This window comes from Bacillus rossius, unplaced genomic scaffold (genome assembly GCF_032445375.1).
Source record: "Bacillus rossius redtenbacheri isolate Brsri unplaced genomic scaffold, Brsri_v3 Brsri_v3_scf888, whole genome shotgun sequence".
NCBI lineage: Eukaryota > Metazoa > Arthropoda > Insecta > Phasmatodea > Bacillidae > Bacillus > Bacillus rossius.
The window spans coordinates 10,001-19,973 of NW_026963127.1; the positions used below are offsets into that span (position 1 = coordinate 10,001).

Here is a 9,973-nt window from a genome sequence, read left to right on the forward strand (position 1 = left end):
ATTGGTTTTGATCTAATAAAAGCATCCCTCCCATTTCTGGTCGGGACTCAGTTCAGCATGTATTAGCTCTAGAATTACCACAGTTATCCAAGTCATGTGGTACGATCTAAGGAACCATAACTGATTTAATGAGCCATTCGCGGTTTCACCTTATTTTGGCTTGCACTTAGACATGCATGGCTTAATCTTTGAGACAAGCATATGACTACTGGCAGGATCAACCAGGGAGCTGCTAGCAGCTTTTTTTTTCGTTCGGAGGAACCTCCCGGGTCCGCAGAGCACCGGGTCCGAATCTTATGATGTACATTTTTTTTTCCTTCTGTATCAACAAGTACGGGGGCGACTTCCCAATATCGACACCCGCTTTGCAATTGCAAAGTCTTTCCTTCCATCTCTAATTAATTTTCCTAGGGAGTAGGCGAGGCCAAACTTCCAAGGCTTTCACTGGCGAATATATCGCGCTCTTAGAAACTCGCATGGTACTTGGCGAGTGGATTTCAAATTATATGATCGGTGCCCACATTCGGGCGCGGCCCACTGCGGGAGCAGACCGTTGGCCCGTGGGCTCGCTGTGAACTAATTTGCCCACTGGTCCGAAAAGTATTCATTTCTAAACACCTTTGGCCAGGGCTGAAGACCGCGACTAACCCCTTTGAAACTTGTCTCTCAGGGAGCTGCGATCCATCAAACATTTCATTGTTAACAGAGGGGAACCATTACTTGGTTAAGACGATAGGACACGCGTTCCCCACCATTTCGCATCCAATCGAATTGCCGCACAAGAGCTCGTTACCTGAGAAAGGTATAGCATTGGCTCGCAGCTAGTGTATTGCAGTTCAGACAGATAGGCCACTTTAGATAGTTCTTAGTGTTCACAGTTATCACCAAGACTAGACCCATATGGATTTAATTCTTCAAGGAGCAGCGGTCCACCAATAAGAGAGATGAAGACATGTTTTCGGATGGCCACAACGCCCCCTCGCCACCCAAATGTGCATGTTTTAAGTGTACATTGGGAGTCGACGGAACATCGGGAGTCCGCTTGCTTTCTCCGGATCAGCTGCCACCCCCCTGATCTACCAGATAGACAAGAACATGTCTTCTCCACCAATCTCATCCACCGAAGCTCCGATCATGGCTTCTTCTACCTTTATACTGATATACCCCCACGGAGCAACATGCGGGCAAGGGAACTCTTGCTACCCTTCAGTAAAGCAGGTATCTCTTATAGATGGTGACTGCACCTTGGCCAGGATTGAAGACCGCGACTAACCCCTTTGAAACTTGTCTCTCAGGGAGCTGCGATCCATCAAACATTTCATTGTTAACAGAGGGGAACCATTACTTGGTTAAGACGATAGGACACGCGTTCCCCACCATTTCGCATCCAATCGAATTGCCGCACAAGAGCTCGTTACCTAAGAAAGGTATAGCATTGGCTCGCAGCTAGTGTATTGCAGTTCAGACAGATAGGCCACTTTAGATAGTTCTTAGTGTTCACAGTTATCACCAAGACTAGACCCATATGGAATTAATTCTTCAAGGAGCAGCGGTCCACCAATAAGAGAGATGAAGACATGTTTTCGGATGGCCACAACGCCCCCTCGCCACCCAAATGTGCATGTTTCAAGTGTACATTGGGAGTCGACGGAACATCGGGAGTCCGCTTGCTTTCTCCGGATCAGCTGCCACCCCCCTGATCTACCAGATAGACAAGAACATGTCTTCTCCGCCAATCTCATCCACCGAAGCTCCGATCATGGCTTCTTCTACCTTTATACTGATATACCCCCACGGAGCAACATGCGGGCAAGGGAACTCTTGCTACCCTTCAGTAAAGCAGGTATCTCTTATAGATGGTGACTGCACCTTGGCCAGGATTGAAGACCGCGACTAACCCCTTTGAAACTTGTCTCTCAGGGAGCTGCGATCCATCAAACATTTCATTGTTAACAGAGGGGAACCATTACTTGGTTAAGACGACCGGACACGCGTTCCCCACCATTTCGCATCCAATCGAATCGCCGCACAAGAGCTCGTTACCTGAGAAAGGTATAGCATTGGCTCGCAGCTTGTGTATTGCAGTTCAGACAGATAGGCCACTTTAGATAGTTCTTCGTGTTCACAGTTAAGACCACGGCTAGACCCATATGGAATTAATTCTTCAAGGAGCAGCGGTACACCAAGCATTTCATTGTGTACTAGAAAGCACCTCTACCATGTAACAAACATACGACCACCAAATTTCTGCTTACTTCCCCCAGCGGATAGTATTTGCTAGTATCATCCACAAAGTAAATCAATTTTTTCAATGTACCGCTTCTTGGGGGAACTGGGCATGAATCAATCAAGCATTTTGAGGTAGCATGTCCGCTTCACCGCGAGGTGCTCTGAATACCATTATACATTCTTTTTCATCATCCACTTTCAGACCACTACAAGACCCATACTGAATTAATTCCTCAAGGAGCTGCAGTCCACAAAACATTTTACTGTGTACTAGAGGGCACCTCCACCATGTAACAGAAAACATACAACCTTCTTAATTTAATTCTGCATTGTTTCCCAGACGATTTGTTAGCCATACAACAGTACCATCCACAGTAATTCACCTCTTTGAAATCCAATGCATTGTAGAGAAACTGAGGTGGTAGCATTCAAACCGTTCTGTAATGTTAATTCTGCTTCATAGAAAGGTGCTACAGGTTCCACAATAATTAATTGGATATTTTTGCAATATATATAGGGCGAGAAAACTCGGGGGGACTCCCTTTTCATTTATGTACATATTCTTTCCATATTGCAAATAATTCCAATTTTTCCCGATTGCATGTCCCCCTAATATACCCAAAATGGGCCTATCGATGGGTTCACAAAGGTACCCAAAATATGAGATTTTGACTGAAAGAGGCTGGCTAACTTCCGGGAACATGATCATAGGAAATAGGTCAAAATCCCGAATCGCAGTTGTTTACGAACAACCACGAACGGAGACTTAAAATAACCTATAAGGCTGGAATTCATGGGGCCTGTATAACAGGCATTTACACAGACTCTCGGGAGGGAGGGCTCTGTGGCCGGGAGAATTTTCTGGCTCCCCGCCCGAAACTTTTCAGAGTCCCTAATGCCTGCTTGAATGTGAATAAGCAGAGCCCGGTAGCTGATATTTTGCCGGGGTGTGGAGGCCCCGGTCGCCGCCAAATTCCTCTGGTCACAGCTTGTGTTAATACACATGTTAATTTTACATGCAAACCACCAATGACAATTTTCCTCGGCCGCGGAGGCCTCGGTCGCCGCCAGAATTTTCTGGTTCCCGCTCAATATATTGCAGAGTCCTGCAGGCCTGCTTCTGTAGGAATATGCAGAGCCCGGTAGCTGATATTTTGCCGGGGTGAGGAGGCCTCGGTCGCCGCCAAATTCCTCTCATCCCAGCTTGTGTTAATACACATGTTAATTTTACATGCAAAACCACCAATTACCATTTCCTCGGCCGCGGAGGCCTCGGTCGCCGGGAGATTTTCCTGGCTCCCCGCTCAATATACTGCACAGTCCCGCAGGCCTGTCTCCAGTGGAATACACACAGTCCGAGAGCCGAAAATTTGCCGGGGTGTGGAGGCCTCGGTCGCCAACAGATTGCCATAGGCTCTGGCTGCAATATTTACCGTGTATTTTTTCCCTCCAGAGACACCACTACACCCTATATAACCCAAAATGGGCCTTGACGCGTGTACACGCGGAGCCCGAGCGCCGAGAGTTCTCCCGGCCGCGGAGGCCTCGGTCGCCGGGAGAATTTCAACGGCCCCTGCTCGAAATTTTTCTAAGTCCAGAATGCCTGCTTCTCCCAGCCTGTGTTAATACACATGTTAATTTAACATGTAAAATCACCAAGGACCATTTCCTCGGCCGCGGAGGCCTCGGTCACCGCCAGAATTTTCTGGCTGCCCGCTCCCCATGGGTAGACGCGCTGCCCAAGCGCCGAGAGTTCTCCCGGCCGCGGAGGCCTCGGTCGCCGGGAGAATTTCTCCGGCCCCTGCTCGAAATTTTTCAAAGTCCAGAATGCCTGCTTCTCCCAGCATGTGTTAATACACATGTTAATTTAACATGTAATATTACCAATGACCTTTTCCTCGGCCGCGGAGGCCTCGGTCGCCGCCAGAATTTTCTGGCTGCCCGCTCCCCATGGGTAGACGCGGAGCCCGAGCGCCGAGAGTTCTCCCGGCCGCGGAGGCCTCGGTCGCCGGGAGAATTTCTCCGGCCCCTGCTCGAAATTTTTCAAAGTCCAGAATGCCTAGTTCTCCCAGCCTGTGTTAATACACATGTTAATTTAACATGTAAAATTACCAAGGATTATTATCCCGGCCGCAGAGGCCTCGGTCGCCGCCAGAAATTTCTGGCTCCCCGCTCAATGTATTGCAGAGTCCCGCAGGCTTGCTTCTCCAAGCCTGTGTTAATACACATGTTAATTTAACATGTAAAATTACAGAGGATTATTTCCCCGGCCGCGGAGGCCTCGGTCGCCGCCAGAATTTTCTGGCTGCCCGCTCAATGTATTGCAGAGTCCCGCAGGCTTGCTTCTCCAAGCCTGTGTTAATACACATGTTAATTTAACATGCAAAATCACCAATGACAAATTCCTCGGCCGCGGAGGCCTCGATCGCCGGGAAAATGTTCTGGCTCCCTGCTCGAATTTTTTTTCTAAGTCCCGATTCGCTATTACAGGCTGGCGCACGGAGTCCGAGGGGCGTAAATATGCCGGGTAGTGGTGCCTTCCGTCGCCGAGACATTTTACAATTGCCTGGGAGCAGTATTTAACATGTTAATTTTTTCCCCTCGTGACACCACTACCCCCTATATAACGCAAAATGGGCCTTGCCAAGGGGGCGCGCAACGCCCGAGCGCGGGCGTTTTTCCCGGCCGCCGAGACCTCCATCGCCGGGAGAATGTCTTCAGCTATTTGCTAGATTTCCCGATTCGCCCCGCACGACAAACAACCACGAACGAGGTGGTTTTCGAGAGTTCTCCCGGCCGCGGAGGCCTCGGTCGCAGGGAGAATTTCCCTGGCCCCTGCTCGAAATTTTTCTAAGTCCAGAATGCCTGCATCTCCCAGCCTGTGTTAAAACACATGTTAATTTAACATGTAAAATTACCAATGACCATTTCCTCGGCCGCAGAGGCCTCGGTCGCAGCCAGAATTTTCTGGCTCCCTGCTCAATATATTGCAGAGTCCCGCATGCTTGCTTCTCCAAGCCTGTGTTAATACACATGTTAATTTAACATGTAAAATTACCGAGGATTATTTCCCCGGCCGCGGAGGCCTCGGTCGCCGCCAGAAATTTCTGGCTCCCCGCTCAATATATTGCAGCGACCCGCAGGCTTGCTTCTCCCAGCCTGTGTTAATACACATGTTAATTTAACATGTAAAATCACCAAGGACCATTTCCTCGGCCGCGGAGGCCTCGGTCGCCGCCAGAATTTTCTGGCTGCCCGCTCCCCATGTGTAGACGCGGAGCCCGAGCGCCGAGAGTTCTCCCGGCCGCGGAGGCCTCGTAGCCGGGAGAATTTCTCGGGCCCCTGCTCGAAATTTTTCTAAGTCCAGAATGCCTGCTTCTCCCAGCCTGTGTTAATACACATGTTAATTTAACATGTAATTTTACCAATGACCTTTTCCTCGGCCGCGGAGGCCTCGGTCGCCGCCAGAATTTTCTGGCTCCCGGCTCAATATATTACAGAGTCCCGCAGGCCTGTCTCCAGTGGAATACACACAGTCCGAGAGCCGAAAATTTGCCGGGGTGTGGAGGCCTCGGTCGCCAACAGATTGCCATAGGCTCTGGCTGCAATATTTACCGTGTATTTTTTCCCTCCAGAGACACCACTACCCCCTATAAAACCCAAAATAGGCCTTGCGGTGGGTACACGCAGAGCCCGAGCGCCGAAGTTCTCCCGGCCGCGGAGGCCTCGGTCGCCGGGAGAATTTCTCCGGCCCCTGCTCGAAATTTTTCAAAGTCCAGAATGCCTGCTTCTCCCAGCCTGTGTTAATACACATGTTAATTTAACATGTTAAATTATCGAGGATTATTTCCCCGGCCGTGGAGGCCTCGGTCGCCGCCAGAATTTTCTGGCTCCCCGCTCAATATATTGCAGAGTCCCGCAGGCTTGCTTCTCCCAGCCTGTGTTAATACACATGTTAATTTAACATGTAAAATCACCGAGGACCATTTCCTCGGCCGCGGAGGCCTCGGTCGCCGCCAGAATTTTCTGGCTCACCTCTCAATGTATTGCAGAGTCCCGCAGGCTTGGTTCTCCAAGCCTGTGTTAATACACATGTTAATTTAACATGTAAAATTACCGAGGATTATTTCCCCGGCCGCGGAGGCCTCGGTCGCCGCCAGAATTTTCTGGCTCCCCGCTCAATGTATTGCAGAGTCCCGCAGGCTTGGTTCTCCAAGCCTGTGTTAATACACATGTTAATTTAACATGTAAAATTACCGAGGATTATTTCCCCGGCCACGGAGGCCTCGGTCGCCGACAGAATTGTCTGGCTCCCTGCTCGAATTTTTTCTAAGTCCCGATTCGCTATTACAGGCTGGCGCACGGAGTCAGAGGGGCGGGAATTCGCCGGGTAGTGGTGCCTTCCGTCGCCGAGACATTTTTCTATTGCCTGGAAGCTGTATTTAACATGTTAATTTTTTCCCCCTCGGGACACCACTACCCCCTATATAACCCAACATGGGCCTTGCCGCGGGTACACGCGGAGCCCGAGCGCCGAGTGTTCTCCCGGCCGCGGAGGCCTCGGTCGCCGGGAGAATTTCTCCGGCCCCTGCTCGAAATTTTTCAAAGTCCAGAATGCCTGCTTCTCCCAGCCTGTGTTAATACACATGTTAATTTAACATGTTAAATTACCGAGGATTATTTCCCCGGCCGTGGAGGCCTCGGTCGCCGCCAGAATTTTCTGGCTCCCCGCTCAATATATTGCAGAGTCCCGCAGGCTTGCTTTTCCCAGCCTGTGTTAATACACATGTTAATTTAACATGTAAAATTACCAATGACCATTTCCTCGGCCGCAGAGGCCTCGGTCGCCGCCAGAATTTTCTGGCTCCCCGCTCAATGTATTGCAGAGTCCCGCAGGCATGCTTCTCCAAGCCTGTGTTAATACACATGTTAATTTAACATGTTAAATTACCGAGGATTATTTCCCCGGCCGTGGAGGCCTCGGTCGCCGCCAGAATTTTCTGGCTCCCCGCTCAATATATTGCAGAGTCCCGCAGGCTTGCTTTTCCCAGCCTGTGTTAATACACATGTTAATTTAACATGTAAAATCACCAAGGACCATTTCCTCGGCCGCGGAGGCCTCGGTCGCCGCCAGAATTTTCTGGCTTCCCGCTCCCCATGGGTAGACGCGGAGCCCGAGCGCCGAGAGTTCTCCCGGCCGCGGAGGCCTCGGTCGCCGGGAGAATTTCTCCGGCCCCTGCTCGAAATTTTTCAAAGTCTAGAATGCCTAGTTCTCCCAGCCTGTGTTAATACACATGTTAATTTAACATGTAAAATTACCAAGGATTATTATCCCGGCCGCAGAGGCCTCGGTCGCCGCCAGAAATTTCTGGCTCCCCGCTCAATGTATTGCAGCGTCCCGCAGGCTTGCTTCTCCAAGCCTGTGTTAATACACATGTTAATTTAACATGTAAAATTACAGAGGATTATTTCCCCGGCCGCGGAGGCCTCGGTCGCCGCCAGAATTTTCTGGCTGCCCGCTCAATGTATTGCAGAGTCCCGCAGGCTTGCTTCTCCAAGCCTGTGTTAATACACATGTTAATTTAACATGCAAAATCACCAATGACAAATTCCTCGGCCGCGGAGGCCTCGATCGCCGGGAAAATGTTCTGGCTCCCTGCTCGAATTTTTTTTCTAAGTCCCGATTCGCTATTACAGGCTGGCGCACGGAGTCCGAGGGGCGTAAATATGCCGGGTAGTGGTGCCTTCCGTCGCCGAGACATTTTACAATTGCCTGGGAGCAGTATTTAACATGTTAATTTTTTCCCCTCGGGACACCACTACCCCCTATATAACCCAAAATGGGCCTTGCCAAGGGGGCGCGCAACGCCCGAGCGCGGGCGTTTTTCCCGGCCGCCGAGGCCTCCATCGCCGGGAGAATGTCTTCAGCTATTTGCTAGATTTCCCGATTCGCCCCGCACGGCAAACAACCACGAACGAGGTGGTTTTCGAGAGTTCTCCCGGCCGCGGAGGCCTCGGTCGCCGGGAGAATTTCTCGGGCCCCTGCTCGAAATTTTTCTAAGTCCAGAATGCCTGCATCTCCCAGCCTGTGTTAAAACACATGTTAATTTAACATGTAAAATTACCAATGACCATTTCCTCGGCCGCAGAGGCCTCGGTCGCAGCCAGAATTTTCTGGCTCCCTGCTCAATATATTGCAGAGTCCCGCATGCTTGCTTCTCCCAGCCTGTGTTAATACACATGGTTATTTAACATGTAAAATTACCGAGGATTATTTCCCTGGCCGCAGAGGCCGCGGTCGCCGCCAGAATTTTCTGGCTCCCCGCTCAATGTATTGCAGAGTCCCGCAGGCTTGCTTCTCCAAGCCTGTGTTAATACACATGTTAATTTAACATGTAAAATTACCGAGGATTATTTCCCCGGCCGCGGAGGCCTCGGTCGCCGCCAGAATTTTCTGGCTCCCCGCTCAATATATTGCAGCGACCCGCAGGCTTGCTTCTCCCAGCCTGTGTTAATACACATGTTAATTTAACATGTAAAATTACCGAGGATTATTTCCCCGGCCGCGGAGGCTTCGGTCGCCGCCAGAATTTTCTGGCTCCCGGCTCAATATATTACAGAGTCCCGCAGGCCTGTCTCCAGTGGAATACACACAGTCCGAGAGCCGAAAATTTGCCGGGGTGTGGAGGCCTCGGTCGCCAACAGATTGCCATAGGCTCTGGCTGCAATATTTACCGTGTATTTTTTCCCTCCAGAGACACCACTACCCCCTATATAACCCAAAATGGGCCTTGCGGCGTGTACACGCGGAGCCCGAGCGCCGAAGTTCTCCCGGCCGCGGAGGCCTCGGTCGCCGGGAGAATTTCTCCGGCCCCTGCTCGAAATTTTTCAAAGTCCAGAATGCCTGCTTCTCCCAGCCTGTGTTAATACACATGTTAATTTAACATGTAAAATTACCGAGGATTATTTCCCCGGCCGCGGAGGCCTCGGTCGCCGCCAGAATTTTCTGGCTCCCCGCTCAATGTATTGCAGAGTCCCGCAGGCTTGCTTCTCCCAGCCTGTGTTAATACACATGTTAATTTAACATGTAAAATCATTGAGGACCATTTCCTCGGCCGCGGAGGCCTCGGTCGCCGCCAGAATTTTCTGGCTCCCCGCTCAATGTATTGCAGAGTCCCGCAGGCTTGCTTCTCCCAGCCTGTGTTAATACACATGTTAATTTAACATGTAAAATCAACAAGGACCATTTCCTCGGCCGCGGAGGCCTCGGTCGCCGCCAGAATTTTCTGGCTGCCCGCTCCCCATTGGTAGACGCGGAGCCCGAGCGCCGAGAGTTCTCCCGGCCGCGGAGGCCTCGGTCGCCGGGAGAATTTCTCCGGCCCCTGCTCGAAATTTTTCAAAGTCCAGAATGCCTGCTTCTCCCAGCATGTGTTAATACACATGTTAATTTAACATGTAATATTACCAATGACCTTTTCCTCGTCCGCGGAGGCCTCGGTCGCCGCCAGAATTTTCTGGCTGCCCGCTCCCCATGGGTAGACGCGCTGCCCGAGCGCCGAGATTTCTCCCGGCCGCGGAGGCCTCTGTCGCCGGGAGAATTTCTCTGGCCCCTGCTCGAAATTTTTCAAAGTCCAGAATGCCTAGTTCTCCCAGCCTGTGTTAATACACATGTTAATTTAACATGTAAAATTACCAAGGATTATTATCCCGGCCGCAGAGGCCTCGGTCGCCGCCAGAAATTTCT

The 9,973-nt window shown here is 50.9% G+C and overlaps 1 non-coding gene across 1 annotated transcript in view; it reads right to left on the reverse strand.

The window, feature by feature from the left end:
• Positions 1-228, reverse strand: part of LOC134545792 (small subunit ribosomal RNA) — a 1,989-nt gene extending 1,761 nt beyond the window's left edge. The window contains exon 1 of the ribosomal RNA XR_010078791.1: positions 1-228. This exon is cut by the window's left edge and continues 1,761 nt beyond it. This is a non-coding gene — a ribosomal RNA (small subunit ribosomal RNA).
• Between the last annotated feature and the right edge of the window lie 9,745 nt (positions 229-9,973).